Consider the following 25,083-nt stretch of genomic DNA (forward strand, 5'->3'; position numbering starts at 1 on the left):
AATAAATACAATAAATAAATCTCATTCCCTGCTCCACAACTGGTAATAAGAAGGTGGTAGCGAGAGGGAAATTAATGAGTGCATTAGATAGAACTACCAAAGACATTCATTCATAGGCTCAAAATTATTCCCTTAGCACAAATTCACTTTGCCTCAGTGGATATCTCCACCTTCAATCCCTTTCTTCCCACTGACTCTTCTTTGCCTACACAGATATTAGTTTCCCTTATTCTTAAATACAAACCAGTAAAACTTCCCTTATCCCTTAAACTCCAACTAGCCTTACCCTTCATTACGTACCTTCCCTAAAGGGTAGTCTACTTTCCCTGATTCCTTCCTCTGCGAGTATGGCGACCATATCTTCTGATCCAAAAATCAGGCCACGCAGTCCGTTCAAATTAATTAACCAATAAGGTTGTGGATGGAACAGAAAAATGGAAACCAGGTCTGTCCTGGGAGCTCCTGGTTCTTAGATCACAGTGTTAATTTGGAATACCAAATCATATTTGGTTCTAAGCTCATATTTGAAAATAATTAAAATAAGGCAGGTACTCAAATCAAGCCTACGTGGCTTCACTCTCCAACTTGCTGAATGGTTGAGAAAGTGACCAGATTTCCCCCAAATTGAGTCAGAATGTAGCCTGAATGATGACAGAGGCAGATTGCAGTTTCTGACACTGATAATTTATGTACAGTGGAATTAGTCATATATAGGAAGTCTTCCCAGAATTAACCAGCTCTAAGACAGGATTTCAAAGCATAGCTCTCTGTGAAAGAAATAAAAGTAACTCCCAAATCTTATGAACCAGCTGCTTATCTAATATGCAAGAGAAGAGATAATGTAATAAAATATGTAAATAACATAAGATGATATATTGTAAATCACAATGTATCTTGAGACATGAATCACATGATGTTACAATGAATGAAGAAGAATCTAGTGGTTTGTGGGAAATAGCAAGAAAGGAGACCTAAACAAATTTGAATAAAAGAAGAAAAAGAAGCCTGGTAGGTGTAACTCGAATAAATGTAGTGGCCCCATGTGTCTCAATATAAGCACGGCATCATACTCAAAGGAAACACAAATCTGAGGTTAGAAACCTTGAAACATAATGTAGACCTCTAGTGTAGGTTTCCTTAAAGCAGGATTACTCGGGGATTTTGTATCATGCACCACAAAGAAACATCCCAGAAATCTTTTTGGGACATATTTTGTGTTCTTCAAGTTCCACATTTAAACAGCAGCTGTTAAAAATACTTCCCGCTTTCTCTCATTCTTGCTGAGCTCCCCTTTAATCTCCTCTTTCCTATTCACAGGCCACGTTGCCCCAACTCTCAGCTGTAAGTCACCATCAGATATCCCTCTCTGCAACATGGGCAACTCTATGATGGATTAAAGACCCAGGAGCTCTGTGACCCCTGATCATTCCTCATTATTTGTGGAGCAAAGTTCATTAATCCCACAGGCAACCGTAGTTCTTCTCTTGTGAAAGAATTTTTAGAAAATTTCTGGTGAATATAATTATCGATCTCATTTACCGTCAATGTTTGCTCTCAGCCCCATGTTCTCCAGTTAATAGTTATTCTACAGTAGAATAGGGTTGTATCTCTAGACACTCTAACAGCCTAGCAAAATTTACTGTGAGACACAGTGTCTTCAAGTTCTATTTCCCTGATAACCGAGTTCAGCACTTTATATGGATTAATTTAGGAGGTAGATAGCATTATTATGTGAGGCTCACATAAGGTCACAAAAATAGTAAGCTAGGAAGCTGGGATCTGAATCAGGGTCTTTTTGACTTCAGAGCTCGTGTGCTTGATCACTCAGCATATAACCTCATGTAGCGGCAGAATATCACATTGTCATTCTGGATTTTAGATGAATCTCAAGTGATTTCAGTTAGTATAAATCAACTTCTTGTGCTTGCTTACTTGCAGTGATCTGATAAAATGAACTCTTCAAACTCCAAAGGTAAGGATTTGACCCTAGAGCATGGACAGTTCCCTTCTTTGTTCAGCCTGGAACCATCATGTCAATCACTACGTTACAACTACATTAGAATGGAGCACATAGAAACTCAAAAGTGCCCTCTCCTTTCCTTCTTATAAATTCATAAGAATGTTCCCATGCTTTAAACGGGTATTTTCCAAAGTGTGTAACACTGAATTTATGCAAAACACCGTTCCTTGGTTAATAATTTAGAGACATACTGGGTTAAACAAAGTTAAACAAGCTTTCTTTTTTTCTATTTTAACTGCAGGACTTCTCAGAGCCTTTAATAAATCCCACGAGGGGCATATACTCTCACAGCACACAGAGCCTCGGGCTTGGCCTAGAGCTCAGCAAAACCTGCCACTTCCCATGGATTTCTCTTTTTGCCTTTTGGTCCCTATCAAAAGGTCTTTATTGCTGTGTCTCATACGCAAATATAGAGTTTACCAAGTAATCTCACAAAATCTCTTACATAATGTGTGGGAGCCATGATAGGTTGGCATGGCTATCCGTATTTTTCATAAAGCTTGAGTTAAATTGCTACGAGATTTGCTGAAGAATCCAGTTTGTGAGTGGTCAGCCCTGGAACTGGTAAAAGCTGAGAGAGAATCGGAAGATTCTGGCTCCTTGCCCAGTACTCGGCATTACACCAAGCTGAGCCTGAGTCACCATGGATGTGCTCTGTGTCCAGGGGCCAACCTTATTAGCTGCCAATACATCTCAATGGGGTTAAGTAAGGTTAAGCAGAAATTCCTTCATTCACTCATTGAGTGCCTACTATGTGCCAGGTTTTGTTTCAGACTACACTGATGTTGGGATTCAGCGAATAAGAAAAGATCCTTGTTGATATTGAACATCTTAGGAGAGAAGACTGATAAACACTACTATAATATGGGTGAGGGAGGGGAAGATATTGGATGGAGGTTGGAAAGGTGTAGTATTACATAGCATATTTTAACTGGAATGTTATTTCCTCAAGTCTTTCTGCAAAAGTCTTCAAAACTTTACCATCCAGGATGCTCTTGGCTTGGTCACCCTAATCCTTTTCTGGCGTCTCAACAAGAGCTACTCACCTAGCTCTTGCGCCTCACTGTTTATTAGCCCTTTGCACGAAGTAAAACATTTTAATTTTTACAAAGAACACTGTCAGGCAAGCGTGACATTCTATAAATGACAAATTGAGGGTCAGAAATGTTCAGCAATTTGTCTAAAGACTCATTGCTACTAAGAGATGGGGCTGGAACTAAAATTCAGCTCTGACTCCAAAAGTCTACCATCTACTATGGTCAACATTTTGAGAGATCTTCTGCAGGAGAGAAGGATTCCCTTGATTTCCTGCTGAGTCTGTTTCTCTGTTTTTCTCTGTTACACACACACACACACACACACAGAGTCTTTTCTGGGTAGGGAGAGAGGTGGTTGAAAAGTTAGGCAGGATTATACCTTACAGGAATCTGACTTTAATGAAAAATAGAATATAGTACTTGCATTATATTTTGATGGTAGCTTAGTATGTATGTAGGTATATATTTACAAAGGTAAAACCTTTGGGAGAACCTGCCACATAGCTCTGCTTCTGAAATGTTATTTTTCATTCTCATTCTCTGTAAGTGGTGGTGTGATGGGCACAGACTTTCTTGGAAGGCAAAACAAAAACTTAAACATGCATACCCTTTGTCTTAGCAATTCCACTTCTGGAATTTTATCTGACAGAAATTCTTGCAAAAATACAGACAAAGTGAGGTAAATTCATAGGTACGAAAATTGAAAATTTAAGTGAAAAAAAAGCAAGTTGGGAACAATGGAATATGAACCTATTGGAGGAAAAAGAATTTTATAAATGTAGGTATATGTTTGTATATCCGTCTAGTACACACCAGACTAATGAAAGTGTTTATATATTGCACAGTTCTGTTTCATTGAACTTTTTTCTAATGTAGGTTTGACAGTATTAAAAAAAAATCAAAATGGTATCTGAAAAATTCATCCAGAGAACAAAATTCTAATCTTCTCATGGGCACAAACTGGTTTGGCATTTGAGCTGCTCAGATCTTTTCCAAATATTGCAATACTGGTTTTAAAAAGTTTCTTCAAATTACAATTAGGGAAGAAAGTAGGAAAAACTTTTATTATATCTACTCTATACATTTTTCTTTGATTTGAATTCATTTTGCAGACAATCCCTTTATTTTTTTAACTTAAGCACTGGATTCATCAACTCCACATTTAGTAGCCTTTGAGTGAGACAATTCCAATTATATAAGATAAGACAGGAGAGGAAGGATGTTGATTTCATTTTATGAAAGATTCAGAGCTGGCTTAAAGACACAGTCTCAGGCAGAGTTGAAAATTGCTTTCAACAGGGAAGTAATGGATTTAGAGAAAGGTTAGTTAACTGGTGATTCTTTCTCATTATCTGTTATTGGTTTTCAGAGTAACAGTCAATCTTGCAACAAATGTGTCTGGTTTGTCCTCAAAACTGCATGATTTTACAAGTTCACAAAATCAATGAAGCATATTATTTCTAAGTCTACTTTAAAAAAAAGAAAAAACCAATATGCCTAGATTGAGAATTAAGCCATATTCAGATAAAACTCTTTATGGGACTGAAGAGCCTCTTAGAAGAAAAAAATCTGACAGAATTCTTATTAATAAAAAGTAACTCTGCACCCTGATTTCCAAAGAAATATGAGCTCACTGTGAAAGTATAAAAAATTTAGAGACATATAAAGAAGAAAATTAAAATAATCAATAATCCTACACCCACAGATAATGTCTACTAATATTTTTGTTGTAGTATTTCACATTTTTTCTATATATATACATAACATTTACAAAATTAGGATCAGAACACATACTTTTTTTCTAAACTTAAAACAAAAACAAAAACCCAACTTACTCTATAGTGCACATTTCCCCAACTCTAAGACTAGTTTTCTAATACTGGATCTTAATGGCTCTTTAGTAGTCAATGTTATGTTTAACTATTTTTTATTGTTAGAAATAAAACTGTGATAGAATTTGTAAATATATCATTATATGTGCTTATTATGTTTCCAATAACATTGAAAGAGAGAAAAATTCCCTGCCCACACTGGGAAATTTCCAGGGAGCAGTAATTTTTCTTTTCACGGCACATTAACCAAATGTTTTAGCAGTCTCTCTCATTGACACCAATCTATTTCTGATGATTTTGGGTAAACAAAATTAATTGAGCCAAAATTCACATGGTAAGCTATAATAAGATGCCGTGCTTAAGAGGAAAATGGCATTACTGACTCCAAGTTAATAGGAGGGAAACTCTGGAGTGTCAGTGACAATCTAATGCCCTTGTACCCAGCAGCACATTGCTGATGGCCAACCCAGTAGGTGTGGCTAGTTCTAGAACAGAGCCCAAGCAGGCCACCTGAACTCCAGAGTCTGATCTGGTTGAGCTACCTAAACATATGCTAATTACCCTTAAGGGATTCTGTGTCTCTATTTTATAAGTATAACCATCAATAATAATAACACTAAATAAATTATAATATTATTAAATATATAATAACCACTACTTACTGTATGCTAAGAACTGCACTAAGCTCCCTAAAGAGGTCTCACTCAGTCCTCACCAACACTTTATGCCATAGCACCCTATGCTATTATACCCATTTTAGCTGATGGGGACAGAGGTTACAGAACTTGCTCAATATCACCCTGAGATTAGTGATGGCAGCAGTGCCACGTCAGTCTAACACCAAAGTCCAGGCTCCCCAAATCACCACCCTACAGTGACTTGAAGGATTTGTTCCTCTTAGTGTTTCTATACAACTGACAATCAGATGTTTTCCCAGTGGTAGGTAAATGAAGCAGGACTTGGACCAAAGGCTTGAGCTGGAAGGACTACATTCAGGGATAGTTGGGACAAATTTTCTACACTTTACAAATCAGGAAACTATGCCTCTGAGAGGTCAAGCTTCTTGCCCAAGGTCATGGAGCTGATTATTGGCAAAGTTGGCCCCCAACTCCCAGTCCAGGGTATTCCCTCTCTACTCCACTGTCTCCCCTACTTGGTGTGGTTAGAACCTCCAGTGCTGTAAACTCTTGGGGGGAATCTCCCCCAGAGGGAGAAAACAGGGAAACAGAGAGTATAATCGAGGGGTTATGAGTGAGGTCCTGCCTCACTGTGTGTGAGGTCGAGTCACACAGGTGTGGGGCTGCAGTCCAGCTCAGGCACTGACTTGTGGCATGACCTCGGGTAAGTTCTCTACAACCATGTCACCGTGACGATAGGGAAATTAAAATGAGAAAATGCATGTAAAATGTTTAGTGCATATTCAGCTCTCAGTAGTTAGCTGTTTTCAATCATCATGAATTCATCATTTGAAAGAGGAAGAAGGAATTCTGGGGCCTTTGATCTTAGAAGCCAGATGGAGAGACTTAGTCATGTATCAAACCATTTCAGGCTATGGAAACTTTTGCTTTGTTTTTATAACCTGCAACTTGTACCCTCTGGTGTGGTGCCCACCAATAATCAAACATTTTCAAAAAATCCTCATTTATTCATATGAAAAGAAATATCCGTTACATCTTGCCATACACTGTAGTAATGGATTCCCCAGTTTAAAAAAAGCCATCCCCTACCCACCCCAAATTTGCTGTTCTTAGCTCTGCATCTCTTCCCTCTATGAAAAAGAACATTCGTATCCCTTCTAGATTGGCATTATCTGCAAACTTCATCGAGACGTCAGACTAGTCTCAAGAGTTAAATCCTTTCATGCTAAAATATTGCTGAGCTATGTATGTCCATTCTTTTTTTATTGAGATATAATTCACATACCATAAAATTTATTTTTGAAAGTGTACAATCCAGTGGTTTTTCAGTATGTTCACAGAGTTGAACAACTGTCATCTTAGTCAGTGTTAGAACATCTTTATCACTGCTGCACATTAGCAGTCATTCCCCATGGCCTAACTCACATCAGCCCCCAAAAACCACTATTTTCTGTCTCTACGGATTTGCCTGTTTTGTTCATTTCCTATAACTGAATTATACAACATGTGGCCTTTTGTGTATGGCTTCTTTAACTTATAATCTTTTCAAGTTTAGTCAGTGTTATAGTATGAATCAGTACTTCATTTCTTATTATGGCTAAATAAGATTCCATTTTATGTATATACCAAATATCGTCTATCCATTCATCAGTTGATGAACATATGCATTGTTTCCACTTTTTGACGATCATGAATAATGCTGTTATGAACATTCGTGTAAAAACTTCTGTGTGGGTAAATACCTAGGAATGGAATTGCTGGGTCACATGACAACTCTATGTTTAGCAGTTTTTGAGGAATGCCCAAACTGTTTTCCACAGGGACTTCACCAGTTTACATTCCTCCGGCAATTTCTCCACATCCAGGTCAACATTTGTTTTCCTTAATTTTTTTTTTAAATTATAGCCATCCTAGTGAGTGTGAAGTGGTATCTTACTGTTTTGATTTGCACATCCCTAATGACTAATGATGTTGAGCATCTTTTCATATACTTATTGGCCATCTGTATATTTTCTTTTTTTTTTCCTTAATATTTATTTATTTATTTGGTTGCACCGGGTCTTAGTTGCGGCTCGTCGGCTCCTTAGTTGCAGCACGTGGGCTCCTTAGTTGCGGCATGCATGTGGGATCTAGTTCCCTGACCAGGGATTGAACCCAGGCCCTCTACATTGGGAGCGTGGAGTCTTATCCACTGCACCACCAGGGAAGTCCCTGTATATCTTCTTTTGAGAAACATCTATTTAAGTCCTTTGCCCATCTTTGAATTGTGTTGTTTTGTTGTTGTTGAGTTTTTTATCTATTCTGGATATTAATCTCTTATTATATATATGATTTGCAAATATTTTATCCCATCCTGTGGGTTGCCTTTTTACTTTATTGATAGTGTTCTTTGATACACAAAGTTTTTTAAAAAATTATTTAATTAATTTGTTTATTTTTGGCTGTGTTGGGTCTTCATTGCTGTGCGTGGGCTTTCTCTAGTTGCAGTGAGCGGGGGCTACTCTTTGTTGCCGTGTGCGGGATTCTCATTGTGGTGGCTTCCTTGTTGCGGAGCACAGGCTCTAGGCGTGCGGGCTTCAGTAGTTGTGGCTTGTGGGCTTAGTTGCTCTGCGGCATGTGGGATCTTCCCGGACTAGGGCTCGAACCCATGTCCCCTGCACTGGCAGGCAGATTCTTAACTGCTGTGCCACAAGGGAAGTCCAAAAGTTTTTTTTAAATTGAAGTATAGTTTATTTATAATATTGTGTTAGTTTCAGGTGTACAGCAATGTGATTCAGTTATATATATATATTTTTTTCATATTATTTTCCATTATAGGTTATTATAAGATATTGAATATCACAAAATTTTTAATTTTGATGAGGTCCAATTTGCCCATTTTTCTTTTGTCGACTGTGCCTTTGGTATCATATCCAAAAATCATTGCCAAATACAATGTCATGATGCTTTCCCCCTATGTTTCATATTTTTAGGTCTTTGATTCATTTTGAGTTAATTTTTATATATAGTGTTAGGCAAGTGTCCAAATGCATTTTTTGCATGTGGACAGCCAATTTTCCTAGCACTATTTTTTTGAAAAACTGCCCCATTGAATGGTCTTGATACCTCTGTTGAAAATTATTTGACCATACATGCAAGGGATCTCTATTCTATTCTATTGGTCTATATGTCTGTCTTTATGCCAGTATCACACTGTTTTGATTACTGTAGCTTTGTAGTAAGTTTAGAAATTGGACATATGAGTCTTCCAACCTTTTAACTTTTTATTTAAAAAAAATTATTTTGGCTATTTTGGGTCCCTGAAAGTCCATGTGAATTTTAGAATCAGCTTATTAATTCCTGCAAAAAAGGCAGCTGGAATTTTGATAGGGATTGCACTGAATCAGTAGATCACTTCAGGGAGTATTGCCATCTTAACAATATTGAGTTTTAAATCCATGACCACAGGAGATCTTTCCATTTATTGAGGTCATTTAAAATTCTTTCAACAATGCTTTGTAGCTTTTAGTGTACAAGTCTTGAATTTCTTTTGTTAAATTTACTCTTAAGTATTCTATTATTTTTGATGCTGTTGTAAATGAAATAGTTTTTGTAACTTCACTGTCAGATTGTTCATGGCTAGTGTACAAAAATACGACTGCCCTTGTATCTTGCAAACTTGCTGAACTCATTTATTAGTTCTAATAGTATTTTAGTGGATTCCTTAGGTTTTTCTATATATGAGATCATGTTATCTGATAATAGAGACAGTTTTACTTCTTTGTTTCCAGTTTGGATGCCTTTTATTTCATTTTCTTGCCTAATTGCCCTGGCTAGAACTGCCAATAAAATGTTGAATAGAAGTAGTGAGAATGGATATCTTTGTCTGGTTCCTGATCTTAGGTGAAAAACTCTCAGTCTTCCACTATTATGCATTATGTTAGCTGTGGGTTTTTCATAGATGCACTTTATCAGGTTAGGGAAGTTCCCTCCTGTTCCTATTTTGTTGAGTGTTTTTACTGTAAAAGGGTATTGGGTTTTGTCAAATGATTTTTCTGCATCTATTGAGACAATCATGTGGCTGTTATCCATTATTCTATTAATATAGTGCATTCCTTTGATTTTCATATGCTTAACTGTACATTCATTTTATATTAATATATTGTGTGTGTAAGCACAGTCTAACTGAGAAGAGCTTTGTATGAGCCCAGCAGACATTTATTGTCTATCTGCAGTTCTGACCCTAACTTGGACCTGTACATTGGACAAGAACAGAGGGCAAACTGGGACATGGCTGTAACCATGACTCCAAATCACAAACACTCTGATATTTTTAAAAATTGTTTGTTTTAAAGAAAGGAAATATATATTTTAAAAATTCATGTTGAAAATGCACTCTTTATTATTGTTTGTTATTATAATCACATTTTCAACCTGTGACGATATGAGCATCAATTAAAATAGCTCTATGACTTAAAAGAAAACTGGTACGTGTTATTTCTGATTTAGAACATATTATTGCAGAACTGACCTGTACCAGACTTTGGGTAGGTCAAAGTCACTTAATAAGAAAAACACATACTGACCTGGAATTTTTTTTTTCCCATAAAAGGCAATACTAATGGTACTGACAGCATTACTTGCTAACGTTTTATTAAGTATCTCCTTTAGTCCTATCAGTGACTCTGGCCTGACTATGATTAAGTATTCCATTTTACAGCTGAAGAAACGCAGAAAGGTTAAGTAACTTGCCTAAATATTCACAGGTAGTTAAGTAGTGATGCCAGGATTCTGACTTAGACTCATTTGACTCCAAAGCCCATTCTCTTCACCATTTCTTGTACTCTAGGTACCAGAGTTAAATTTATGCACAAACTCAAAACTCATTTCCCCTTTTCAACTAAAATGGGACCAAAACCTGGAAGGCATTAGGATTCACCGTGTCCCACTTGTTGACCAAATGCTATTTCAAGTCAAGTACTCAGTAGGTACTTACCATGTGAATTCAACCTATGGGATGTATCTAATCTAGTAGTGGACAAGGCTGTACAGGAACTGCTTTGTATTTAATTATGCAATTAATGGCTTTTTGACTATGTCTGATGATTTAAGTAGAAGATCTTTGCTGACAAAGTCAAAGCCACCTTTAACAGGAAGAAAAAAACAAAAACAAAACTATGCCAAAGTGCCTAATGATAGATTTGAGGACATTATGATTTGGTGCATTAAAATCACCATGCCATTGTCACGTAGAGGGAGCCTGGTAATCTACAAGTCTAAGCCCCACACCATGGACCTCCCCTGAGTCCTGGCTCAGGACACTACACGATCTTGGCTCTCCTCTTACCTCTCCAGCAACGGCACTGGCTTCTGAGTCTCCTCGTAGCTCCTGAGCCTGAACTCTACAGTCTCAGTTCTCTCACCTCTCTTTCCTAGAAAAGCTCATCTCAAGCTGCAGCCATCACAGCTAAGCAGATGACTTTGCAAATGTGTAATTCCAGTTCTGACCTCTCGCTCAGCTCCAATCCTGATGCTTCTATTGGGAGTGTCTACGTGAACATCCCAGCATCTCAGAGTCAAGCTATGCAAATTGGATCTAACTTTGCCCTTTCTTTTTAGGGCACCACCTTTACTTCCCCAGATCCAAAATCTTGGAGGCATTTGTTATTCCTCCATGTCCTGGGCTGAGTTTGCACCCATTCATCCACCAGTTATTTCCAGAATTAGGCCCTTCCATCCCATTTTCACTGCTTTCTCTCAATTCCCACCTGCATGGATATCTGCATCAGCCTCTTGACTGTCCTCTACTGTGAGATACTGAGAGGAATCCTCACAAAAGACTTCTTAGGCCAAAGCCTAGAGGATAAGTAAGGCCATTTGGCTCTGTGAAGTGATGTCCATGATGGCAGTGGGAGGCGGAAGAAGGGCGGAGCCAGCCCAATAAAATGTGGAAAGAAAACACACACAGGTTTCATCATGTCTGGGAGAGACCTCATAATTCCTTCCTGAGGTCAGTTCCTCTCTGATTCGGTATAAAACAGTCATAGGACCTGGAATAACAACTGTCATCCTCTGTCAGAGCAGCAGAGACAAAGGAGGTACTGGTGCCCATACCTGGACATAAACAGTTCAGACTGCCCAGCCTCTGTATCCGTGACCCTGAGCCGGAGTGCTGCCAGCTCTGACTGTGCAAACTAGGGCTGCATGCCTGGGAGCGTTGGGCACCTTCATTCTCACGCCTCCCACCAGAGGCATGTGGTAAGGAGGTGGTGAAGGAGGAGCCCTAGGCTTCTCATGCAATGCGGGAGAGCGCTCAGGTGCCCAGGCTCTGAAGTGGGACAGAACAAAGTCCAAATCCCACTCAGCCACTCTCTAGTTGCTTAACCCTGTAATTAATCTCTCAGAGTGGAGCAGGCCATCTGCTCAGCTTCCTGTGAACTCCCAGCTGGAAGGAGTACAAAACACCAGTAAAGAAACAAGAAGACGGGGAAAATCAATTTTCTTAAACTCCTTAGAAGTGAAATATCATGTGTGGTTGGGACAAATACTTTGGCAAACCTCTGAAGTTGGAAGGGGGTGGGATCACTATGAAGTCCCCAAAATGCCTTTTAAAACAGAGACACCCACTTAGCCTGACCACAGGGCCTTGGTTTGTGGACTGGGGCAGGCAAGCTGGGGGCCAGAAGGGAATAGCTCAGGACAACAGAGGGTAAAGCCACCAGCTATCTTCCCCCTTCTCAAGCTCTTCTTAAGCAACTGGAATTTGTAGGGGTACCAATTTATGGCCCCTAAGTCTCAGTTTTCTTATCTTTGAAATGGGGATCATGAGCCTACCTCACCAGGTTGCTTTGGGAATTACATGATGGGTACACAAAACACTCAGTATAGTGGCTGGGCCATTAAGAGAAGACTTACATGTTTCCACATGAACTCTGGGGAGGTTGTCATATGCCCAAGGAATGTGTTATTATTTACTTTTTTATAAGCACGTGAGAGTTGGCAAAGGGAGAGAATAGGTCATTAATACACATAAGACATGTGGCTTTTCATTCTGTTGAAGGCCCAATTACTTACTGGTCTGCTATTTCTTTCAGGGCGACTTCCTTTTTGTTTACAGTTACAGATATAAATATAAATGATACAAAGAGATTCTATTTTTTAACAGCTGGTGGATCATATCTAATTACTCTGTAAGCTCTTCACCTGAAGGGACCCAACTGGACCCTTGCTCTCTCTGAAGGAAGAATCCTCTCTGGCCACTCTGAGTGAGTCTTACAGTTGTTGACCACCAATCCTGGGCACCAAAGAGAACTCTCAAACATCTTTGTCAATGGGAAAGACCTGGGGTCTTTTCAAGGTGACCTTGAAACTGAATGAGACCAAGGGATTGAGGACAGAAGGCAAGGGAGAAAAGAGTGTTTGCACAATTAGTGAGTGGCATAGCTTGCACTGAACCCAGGATTTTTACCTAGGAATTTTGTTGTTAAAATAATGCAGATTCTGATTCAAGAGGTCTCGGTGGGGTCTAAGATTTCTTCTGGTTCTGGGACCACATTTTCAGTTGCAAGAGGGCTGGTGTTGCTAAAGCACTTAGAACAGTTTATGGCATGTAGTTCCTGATTCAATAAATGATAGTTATTATTGTTTCTATTACTCGCACTGGTTGAGTTGCGTGTAGCTCTTAGAAATAGGGCAAGTGCCTTTGGGTTTAGAAATCCATTTTCTGGGGACTTGATTGGCTCAGACCAGTGCCCCAGGGTTCAAAGACGGACTCAGATAGGCTGGTGAACTGACCACACCAAGCTTTGACGATGCCTTCTGAGCCAAAGATTAGAGCTTAAGGGGAAGTGGAACAAACAAACAGGAGAACATTTTTTAAAAGGCTGCCTCCTCTGTGTGGCAGCAACCAAAGGGTGCTGCAGCAGGATGGGGCTCTTGTTCTGTGTGCAGCAGGTGGGCTTCCCGCTCCAAGACCAGGCGTAGGCCTGGCATGCAAGCTTTTGGCCCTCAGAGGATGAGTTAGTTCTCCTTAGGCAAAGGTGCGTGACACAGAAGCCATGAGATACAGAAAGGTCCCTTGAGGAGGCTTCCAGAGGTAATCTAGAGTCTTGCTACTCAACATGAGGGTCTTGGTCATCAGCAGCTGCATCATTTGGGAATGTCCTAGAAACTCAGGATCTCAGTCCCTGCCACAGACCTAGTAAATCCAAATCTGCATTTCAGCAAAGTCCCCAGGAGATTCACACGCACATTACTATTTGAGAAGCACTGCTTTGATGGAGTTTCATTGTAAGTAGGGTGGCCACAGGGAAAGAAGCATCCAGATATAGCAGAAAATAAGCCCATTGGCTTCACAAACCCACACCCAGGACCACAGTCATAGTCATTACTTACCATCACAATTATTTGCAGCAGTAACAACAGCAGCTTACAGTTTTATAAATGGCTTAGAGTCAGCAAATTGAATGCCTCTACATTGCTTTGATTTATAGGATAAGCCTATTATTTCCACTTTGTGGATACAGACAACTAAGGTTCAGAGAGACTGAATAATCATATAATCAAAAATTCATTTTCAACATAGGAGCCAAAATTACAATTATGTTATTCCCCCATAGGTCACTTCATAAATACATGGTTTCTCATTAATTTGTACTAAATTGAGCAGTAGAAAAAATTAGTCTTAATAACAATATTTTTAAAGCAATGCAGGCTTTTTGCTTTTAGGTCCAAAGTAATAAAGGTACAAGAATAATCTTTTTAAAAAAACAATACCACCAGGGGCTTCCCTGGTGGCGCAGTGGTTGAGAATCTGCCTGCAAATGCAGGGGACACGGGTTCGAGCCCTGGTCTGGGAAGATCCCACATGCCGTAGAGCAGCTGGGCCCGTGAGCCATAATTACTGAGTCTCCGCGTCTGGAGCCTGTGCTCCGCAACAAGAGAGGCCGCGATAGTGAGAGGCCCGCACACCGCGATGAAGAGTGGCCCCCGCTTGCCACAACTAGAGAAAGCTCTCGCACAGAAACGAAGACCCAACACAGCCATAAATAAATAAATAAAATTAATTAATTAAAAAAAAATCTTAAAAAACAAAACAAAACAATACCACCAGAATTTATGTCCAAGTTAAACACTAAGCAGTCACCTTTGGGTATGATATATGTGATACAAAGGTGCTCTGGGTAGCCCTGGTCCTTTCTTGGTGCTGTTTTCAGAGTCTGTAGTACTGTTGTTTGGACCTCCTATAGCTTATGTTTCTATCTGCAACTTCCTCCCAGCAGGGCGCCTGCAGAGAGGAGAGTTTAGTAACTGTCACTGAATGAACAGATGGAGAGATTGATAAACACAAAGGAATGTGACACAGCCTAAGGCCAAAGGAATCTAAGACCTGGGCTCCCCCCTACCCCCAGTGTGGAGAGATGAGAAGGTTCTGGAAGGGATGTGGCATCCATGTCAGCAAGCAGACTCTTCCTCAGATAGCTAGTGTAATCTCTCCAAGTCCAGACATTCAGACAGAAGCAAGGAAGAGAAGAACAGGAAGTCCTTCAAATGGAATCCATTGGCAAGGCTGATCTTTGTGACCCACTTTTGATATATGAGGTAGTAAGTCTGTGCTTTGCTGAACACGTCTTGTTACTGTACATCTGTATGTCTATCCCATCCCCTATCCATTTCCCTCCCTTTCCCTTCTTCTATCTCTTTTTCCTCCCTCATTTCCTTCTATCCTTTCTTTTTTTTTTTTTTTTAAAGGAAGAGTTTGCATTTAAAAATTCCAATTTTCTCACGGCTGAGGCAGAGAAGGAGAAAAAGGAATTTACCTGTGCATGATCCACCTGAGCTAACCGGGAAGATGAGAGAGACCTTCAAGGCAGGTGAGGTGCTGTTGGTGGTTGATGCAGCCTGGAATCGTGGGAAGGGATGGGGGTGGATGGGAGAAATGAGCTCTGAGGGCAAGAGCCAGGAATAGCTCTGTCTGGACCCCCGTTCTCCTGAGGTCTGCCTTGACCCAGGGGCCACCTGCAGCTCCAGATGGCCTCCAGACGACGGCACCCTCCCCAGCTCCATTTCCCACAGTCCCCTCCATGCTCCCTCCCTCCTGCCAAACCTGACCCCTTGCTATTCCCTCCCGAGAACTATCCTGATCTAAGCCTCTGTTCTTGCTATTTCTGGAATGTCTTCTTTGCTCCATCTCCACCTTTTTCTGTTTGTTTTGGACAGTGTGCTAATCACTTTATATTCATTAGGTTCATTGATTTTATCCTGTTATAATTTTTTGAGGCAAGTATCTGCATTGTCCCCATTTTACAGGCAGGATGATAAAACTTAGAAAGGTTAAGTTAACAGAAAGGTTAAGTAATCTGCCCCAGGTCACACAGCTTGTCTGTTGTAGATCTGGGATTTAGGTCTGTCTGTCACCAAAGTGCACACTCTTAATCACTAATTTTTGCCTCATATGTGTCACAGTACAGTGTAACCACATATTCGAACATCAGTCTTTCTGTCAACTAAATCAATGACTCCTAGAGATGAAGGACACTGCCTTTTTTCATTGTTTTCATCCCTGGCTAGGGCAAAGCCATGGCCAGCACTCAGCAAATGTTTTCATAGTGTGTTATATTACATTATATTTCCTAGAGGTGAGCTAGAGACAGGGTAAGAGCTTAAGAGGTTGGGAACTTACCAAAACCCTGTCTATGGAAAATGTGAATGCTCTCTGGAACTTTTCCAACCCAGTTCCTGAACATGAAACACACTTCCAGATGCTCTAACTTGGGCTTTAACATCCCATTAGCAGAAAAAAAAAAAGGTACTGTATATGTTTTAGGTTCAGAACACAATTCATATCTGGGTTTGCAACTGAGGTGTTGAGAGACACTACAAAAAAGGACAAAGACCGAAGAGCACGCAGTTATATCAGACTGGAGTGAATCAGTGAGACAAGACATTAACCCACTTGAAGACCCTTGAGGCCTCCAGCCTTTTCCCTTGGATAACTCTGAAAGGCGTCCAGTGAGTTCCAGTTTGGGCAGGGGTTTGTTTATTCTGCTTGGTTCAAATCAGGGCTATGGATCCCTCATGGTTTTCATGTCCCTAAAGGTTTTCCACATTTGGGCAAGATCTGTGCTTTATGGAAGCCCGAGGAGGCCCCACTCCCAGCCCCATGGGCTGAGCCAACTGCGCCACCCTTTGGCACGGATGCAGAGATTTTCACAGTGGGGCTGTGTCATAGTAAAAATGCCTCCATTCTTAACCAAACGTAATTTTTATTACATTTCATTTTTCTCCCTGTGATGCTAAATTTTCATGACCAATCTTTTTCCGGTAAGCACTGCCCCGTGCCAATGAAAACTGCGTGGGTTCACACTGGCTTCTGGCCCTTTATTTTGAGTGCACCATTCCTGATCCGGGAATACTCATGCAAGTTTGTAATTACTACTCTCCCTCCTTCCGAGGGTGTCCTACCTCCAGGCTCTTGACCTATACCATGTTTTTGTTGGTCTCTCCTTCCTAAAATTCAACCTGCTTAAGAGCCTGTGATGGCTTTCTAATGCTTTAGGTCCAAACTTTCACCTTGTTCTCTCCAAATTGTGACCACATCTACCAAATTAGCCTTACGCCTCACTGTATCCGCCCACAGATCATTGCTGAGAATCACTTCCTCATTGTTTCCCAGGCGCTGTGCTCTTTCCCACCCTGTACTTTATCTCGTGCCTGGAATGAGACCCCCAGCAGAAGCCGGTTCAAAGAAGACTTTCCTGCTTCCAGCCCAGCCTCCTAAACCCATGAACTGAAATCCTCCCTAGCATACCATCCAGGGCACACAAATGTAGCTGTCTGCAGGGTCAGACGGGTGAGAAAATGAGACTTGAGCTGGGAGGGAGACAACCCAGTGGCGGCGCCAGGTATATGGGAGAGCGAGCTGGTGTGTCTTGCTTGGGGGTGTGCATGCATCAGGGCCAGTGCAAGGGGCCAAGGGAGAATGGTGGCCCAGAGGTGTCAGAAAAGCCAGAACTCTACATTTTAATGCAAAATTTCCTAATGTAAAAAAAATACTGCAGCTGTCAAAGAAAAAGCCACATAGTCTGGATTTGGCCCACAAGGGAGTTTTTGCTCTCCTGGTCAAAGCAAGACACTGCTATGACTCAGCACTCAGTGAGTTTGGCTTGGGGTGGGGGAGTGTTAACAGTCCCCCTGGGCCTGCAGGGGGGAGTGTCTTCAATCCCCCTTTCTAGTCCACACCATAGCCTGTCTTCTAAACTTCTTGGGATACAGTTCCCAGAAAGTAGAGAAAGCTGGGTTACTAGGTTATCCTCCTTTGCCCACCTCCTCAGAACAACAACACAGCACTATAGCTCATACAAGCTGCGTCTCTCTTTCAGAATATCATTTGTTTTCAGATTCAATAGCCTTGACGGTTTTAAATGTAAACATTTTTATTTGGGGGTAAAGAGGGCTACAGAGGCAGTGTAAGTGTGGGCATCTCTAGTTGATTTTTGTCAGAATCATCCTTTTGAAAGAGAAATCCTATTGTGTCTCTTCTTCTGTTTAAAACCCTCTGATGGTTTCCATGGCTCCTAGGGATACAGACAGGAGCCCTTAACAAGAGCCTGTACTATCTGGTAGTTTGTTTTGCCTCTCTGTGGCTTAGTTTTTTCACGTGTAAAAATGTGAGTCTTAAATTAGATAATATTTAAAAACAAAAAACAAAAAAAAAACACTTCTCAGAGTGCCTGGCCCACAGGGAGTACCCAATACCTGTTAGCCTTTGTCACTCTGAGTTCTCCAGACTTTCCTGAGGAACCCTCCAGATCTCCACTCTCCACTCAAACCTCACACTTGCCATACTCCCGGCTGCCATGGGGCCTTTGCACAAATGATTACTTCTGTCTCCAACACTCTTCCAGCTCCCCTTCTCTTAGTTAATATCTATTGGACCTTTAGCCCTCAGTGGAAACATCATTGCCTTCTCTGCCTGGGTTTAATCCCCCTTTTAGAGGGTCTCACACAGTCATGGCCCTTTCCCTGGTAGCATGTACCATGGCCACAACTTGTCATTTATTTTTGTAATTACGTGATTCCCTACTTGTCTTTAAGCTCCATGTGGGTAGGGAAAATGTCTGTTCTATTCTTAATACCTGGCAGTGCAGGTGTTTAATAATATTTGCAAGGTAACTGAATTTCAACCACTAGCAGCCTGTTCTTGGTGTGCTGGGGGTATGATGACCACAGAGAAGAGGGCCTTCCCCAAAGACAGAGAGAAAATAGGGGCTCCTCTCTCAGCGTGAGGGCTGTGGAATGGAGGTGCCCTCATCTCTTTGCTCAGGAAAGAGACCCCAGACCCTTCAAAGCAGGGCTAATGCAGAGACTGGAGCCTCTCCTTTTTACCCCTTTCTCTTTTCTCAACAACAGTGTGGGTCCACTTTGCAGAGATAAAGCCCTAAGGAGCACTTGCCAACAGGCCCAGGGGTATGAGGGCATATAGAGCAGTGACAGAACCAGACTAGAGAGAAATCATTCCATGGCTGTCTGTCTCACGGTGGGATAGGGCAGGACTTTTCTGCTCAGAGGCCAGTGAAGATCAGATATGCCTTGTGTGGCTCTCAGATGGTCTGTCTTCTGCCATGTACCTTTAGTCACATATTGAGCAGGGCTGGGACCAGCCCAAATGATTTTTGCAAATGATGTTTGAAAAATAGCCATTGCTGGTAAGTTAACTTTAGATATTGGTGATGCTCACAGGTTCAAATCAGATGGCTTCAAACGTGCTTTTCTGGTTTTATTTAGTACAGGTAACTGTGTGTTAGCCTAGAGTTGTGTGCAGGTATTCATTTACTCATTCATTCACTCAACAAATATTTTCTGAGACTTCCTCTCCCATTTGGTTGATTCTGTGCTATGACTGCTGACTCAGCTGTAGAAGGGAAAAGCCTTCCACCCACCCCCATAGGTACCCATATCAAAGAATGCCTGAGACAGCCTTGAAGTCCGTGGAGGTCTCTAGGTCAAGGAGGCAGCAGGTACACAGAGAAGTGATCAATTTTGTAGTCAGACGGACCTGTGTTCAAATTGGGGGTTCCATGTTGTACTTATATATGTATGTACACACACACACACACACATGCTCAGGACAGGTTGAGATTTGAGTGGGAGATAAAATTGGAGGGTTTCCTAATGGTTAAGAACTTGGATTGGGAATCAGACAGACTTGGGACCAAATGCTGGCTTTGCCCCACTAAGCCCAGTTAAACGTTATGGTTCTAGAGTTGGCAGTCCATACGCTCAGATCTTGTGAGTTGCCAGAGTCTCTGAAAGTTTTTATGCTCTCAGTTCCCCTCCATATTCTCAGATCACCCACAACAATATCTGCTTGAAATGGATTTTAGATGTCTGCTTATTAATGTAAAAATGTAGTTCTGCGTATAAACGGGTAAAATACCCACAACTGTTACCAAGGGTGTTTCTGGTGACTGTAAAATTCACAGGTAGAGTCTCAGAGGGGTTGAAGCATCCATTTGTTCAGGCCATCATAGAATCATTTATGGGATTAATATTACAGAAATTGTTTTCTAAAAAGTTTGTTGTTATAATGAAATACAGAGCTAAAAGACTTAAAATACCAAATATGTACATATTTCCAGTTGGCAAAACATTGTAGACCTTCCAGAAGATGGTAAAATCTTCTGTTAGAATTTAGTCCATTGAAAACTAAACACTCTTAAAATGCCCTCTTACTACTTTAACTGTGCTAGTTAAGTTTCTTGGTTTTAAGACTCAATTCCGACAGAAGTTTAAATAATGACTCAGACTATCCTGAGATCTTCTCTTTTTTTTCCTCTTAAATATTTGCTACTGACCCACATGTTATTATAAACAAATTATAAGCATTTTCCATTATGTTCTATAAATGTTCCCATGGACAAGAATTTTCATAGCTCATTTAAATGAGGTTTTTGTTCTTTAAACAATCTAAAACACTCAAAAGGATTAGGTACACATACTGAAAAAATCTCATTTAATTTTATTGTAAAGAGTAATCCATCCATCTTCATAAAAATGTACAAATTCTAACTTGAACACTACATTTTATACCAATCTTAGTAGACATGGTGCCCAATCCCAGGAATAAATGCTTAGCATCTTTTCTACTCTGGAGGGAAGAGAGATGATATCAGCAGAGAATGAAGCTGAAACAACAGAAGCATCATAATATAGGTGAGGGCATGTTTTCCTTGGTTAAATAGATGTTCACATTTCTCCAGGCTCTAAAATGGTTTTAGAAACCTCAGACTTCACTCAAGATGGTACAGGGACTTCCCTCTGAGCCCCTACAGCCTGTTCTTATCTCAACTACAGCATTTATTTACTGTCCTAAAATTGCATGTATACCTGCCCATCTCCTGCACTATCAGGTGACTTTGTCTTATTCACTGTTTTATCCTCAGGGCCTAACACAGTGCTTGGCACATAGAAGATGCTCAACAAATATTTGTTAAATGAATTAATGAGTGGCCTGATGCATGAGTCCTAAGGAAAACCATACACAGGGGCAGCCTCCAGCCTCTAGATACCTCCTTTCAAGTGTCCTGTAAGATGCTACTTCTCTGAGCCCATAGCCAGGGAGACCTGGCAAAGAGCAGAGACCTACGGCTACCAGGGATAAGGTGGCAGGAGGTGGGGGGGGGGGACGGGGGAAGGATAAATTGGGAGATTGGGATTGACATATACGCACTACTATATATAAAATAGATAACTAATAAGAACCTGATGTATAGCACAGGGAACTCTACTCAATATTCTCTAATGACCTATATGGGAAAAGAATCTAAAAAAAAAAAGAATGTGTGTATGTACATGTATAACTGATTCACTTTGCTGTACACCTGAAACTAGCACAACATTGTAAATCAACTATATGCCAATAAAAATAAAAAAAAAAAAAAGAACAGTGGAGGGCTGGCATTTCACGGGGTTGGCAAAGGGTGGCAGCAATCATCATTACCACCATCATCACCCTCAGCATCACATCATCACTGCAACATTTACTGAACACAAATTAGATGCCAGATACTATGCTAAGTTCTTCATATACATTATCTCATTTAATCCTCAGAACAACTCTATGAGGTTGTTGCTCTTATTCCTGCTTTATGGTGGCAGACACTAAAGCCTAGAAAGGCAAAGTCACCTATTCAAGATGACACAGTGTTGAAGTCAAGGCTCGAACAAAAGACAGAATGATGCTCCTGTTCAATTTCTTTTAACCAAGAAGCAACTCAGAGGCTGAGAGTCCTACAGGACAAAGAGAGCCCCAGATAATACTCGTCTTTTTGATTCTGAGCCCCTCTCTCTGCTTGCTTCAACAAAGCCTCTGTCCCCCTTCTCATTTGAATGTGAGCCCCAAATGGTCTTCATTATGGCTGCAGAAAACAATACCATTGGAAACAAGCAGCTTGAATCCATCAGTCTTCACACAGGCTCCAAATGCCTCTTTTTAAACATCACTCATGTAGTAGGTGCACATGGAAATTAACATTCAAATAGTAAGGATGGATAGGAGGTGACAAGTAAGATGCCTTTCTTGGAGGTAAACATTTTTGCATGATTCTGTGTCTATTCTTTGGCAGTTATCTCCTAACTGTAAAAAATATTTTCATCTCATTAAAAAAAAATATATTCTCTCCCTTTCAAGAAGAATACATTTAATCACCTTGATGAAAGATGAGGAATTTGGCCCATTCTCCCCATTACTGCAAGTTACATTTTTTTAGTTTTATTTTTCTATTGGGAACTGTAATGTTTCAGCTTTAAATACTATGCTTATCTTCTCTCTTTACATTTCAGTTTAAATGTATTTCTTAACTCCCCCAAGGCTATCCATCTGCTCTTTATCCTTCTCTAAACCTTCCTCTTCGGGATCAATGCGGCGATTTCTTTTCTTTTTTTTAACATCTTTATTGGAGGTATAATTGCTTTACAATGGTGTTTAGTTTCTGCTTTATAACTAAGTGAATCAGTTATACATATACATATGTCCCATATCTCTTCCTCTTGCATCTCCCTCCCTCCCACTCTCCTTATCCACCCCTCTAGATGGTCACAAGAGCACTGAGCTGATCTCCCTGTGCTATGGCGGCTTGCTTCCCACTAGCTATCTATTTTTAACGTTTGGTAGTGTATATATGTCCATGCCACTCTCTCACTTTGTCCCAGCTTACCCTTTCCCCTCCCTGTATCCTCAAGTCCATTCTCTAGTAGGTCTGCATCTTATTCCCATCTTGCCCCTAGGTTCTTCATGACCACTTTTTTTTTTTTAGATTCCATATATATGTGTTAGCATATGGTATTTGTTTTCCTCTTTCTGACTTACTTCACTCTGTATGACAGCCTCTAGGTCCATCCCCCTCACTACAACACTCAGTTTCGTTCTTTTTTTACGGCTGAGTAATATTCCATTGTATATATGTGCCACATCTTCTGTATCCATTCATCTGTTGATGGACACTTAGGTTGCTTCCATGTCCGGCTATTGTAGTAGAGCTGCAATGAACATTGTGGTACATGACTCTTTTTGATTATGGTTTTCTCAGGGTATTGCCCAGTAGTGGGATTGCTGGGTCGTATGGTAGTTTCTCCTTTAGTTTTTTAAGGAACCTCCATACTGTTCTCCATAGTAGCTGTATCAATTTACATTCCCACCAACAGTAATGTTGGCGATTTCTTATTCCAGTTTGTTTTGGGAAAACATTTGCTTACTGACATTGAAAAGTCACCTTTTAGGACTTTTTGATTTAAAACAGTTATGAGTTCAGTTTTATACGTGGTAAGCAAGCTTTGGGAGGAAGGCTTGGAATCCAGTTGCTGCCGTTTCTTTGGGTATAGAGTTTCAAATAACTGTCTTGCAAGTGAATTTCAGGAATATGGCCCACTCTGAGTTTCTGTAACTAGGACTTGACATTTTTATGATCAGCTCAAACAGAGGAACTCCAAGTGACTGGCTGGGGTTGCTGTCCTCACCAACCATCTTTCTGAATTCAATGTTAGGATTTAACCAACCCTTAATTTCTTGATTTCTTAAAGCGATGGGAAGGATGGATGGGCATATGATCCAACAATTCTATTAACTTTTGCCATTAGTACACGTTGGAAGGATTGGAAAATTATTTTTTAAAGATAAATTCATGGTCATCTTAAACCTAACTCCCTTTATCCCCACTACATCCATTCAGTCTCCACATTCTATTAATTCTACCTCTTACTTACACCTCTCTGCTGCTTCCCAAGGATTTAGACTCTTTGGTACAGTGAACAGTCTGTGCACTGCACAAAAGTCCTGACCCGAGTGGAGGAGAGGTCCGAGATCCAGCCCACATGCTGTGCACTAAACGATATGCGTGGGTATGAGGCTGTATCACTCTGCAGAGAGTGAGGAGGGGGTCTTTTCGTAATTTTTACCAGTTACTAAATGTGCCAGCAGCACCCTACATTGCCTTAGCAACAGCCTCTTAAATGCCTCCAGTTCTCACTGCTCTTTCCTTCCATCCACCTTCCACACCAAACATACTCACCTGAAGTATCAGAGACCCTAATTCGGTATGTTTGCGGGTGAAGCCCAGAAAGCTATACTTTGGACACTCAGGCTGGGCAATTCCAATGCAGGTGGGCTAAGGGTGACACTCTGAGCAGCCCCACCCCACACTGCAGCCAGATGGATCTTCCTAAAAACAGAGTCTGATCACATCACACGCTTCCTTAGAACCCTTCAGTGTCTCTCATTACTTACAAGGTAAAAGCCAAGCTCTTTATCATGAAATACAACCCTATGGAGACCTATTTTCTACCCCCAGCCCAGCCCATGCCTTCTTACTTACTCCCTGTATGCCCCAAGCTTTGGCCAGAACTGCCTGGTAGACCAGCAGTCTCTGAACACACCGTGCCTTTTCCTGTCTCATGCCTTTACACCTGGGTGCCCCGTTCCCTCTGCCAGTTACCATCAGCCCCTCTATCTGTCCCTGGCCCTCCCGGAGGAGTTTCCCTTATCAGTCAACACCCCAGGTCTCTATTCCAACCGAGCAGACCTCTCTCTTAACAAAGCCCAGCTGGGGTCCACTGCAGAAAGAACAGGAGATTGTGTTTTTAATGGGGTAGTAAGTGAGGAGTGAATGGGCTTTTGATAAAGAAGACCAGTCACTGGGTTTAGGGCCGATTCTAACTGAAAATGACCTCGTCTTAACTCGATTACATCTGTAAAGATCTTATTTCCAAATAAAGTCCCATCTGTAGGAACTGGGGTTTGAACTTCAACATATTTCTTTCAAGGGACACAAGTCAACCCACAATAAGGACTAAATGAAATAATGCAGATGAAGGGCTTGGTGCATTGCCTGAATCACAGTAAGCACTCAACAGGCTGTCTGGTTTCAAGTGCTGACTCTATCACGGACTATCTGTGTACACCTAGGCAAGTTTCTTCATGTCTCTGGGTCTCAGTTTCCTCATTAGTAGACAGTACCTCCCTCATTGGACCATTGAATGGTCAATGAAATCACACATATAAAGCATTCAGAGTAATACCTGGC

General features: G+C 40.8%; 1 protein-coding gene across 1 annotated transcript in view; it reads right to left on the reverse strand.

Annotated features, from left to right (window-relative positions):
• The window catches only part of PLCE1 (phospholipase C epsilon 1), a 163,378-nt gene that overhangs the window by 131,621 nt on the left and 6,674 nt on the right, over positions 1-25,083 (reverse strand).

Source organism: Balaenoptera musculus, chromosome 16 (genome assembly GCF_009873245.2).
Source record: "Balaenoptera musculus isolate JJ_BM4_2016_0621 chromosome 16, mBalMus1.pri.v3, whole genome shotgun sequence".
Taxonomy (NCBI): domain Eukaryota; kingdom Metazoa; phylum Chordata; class Mammalia; order Artiodactyla; family Balaenopteridae; genus Balaenoptera; species Balaenoptera musculus.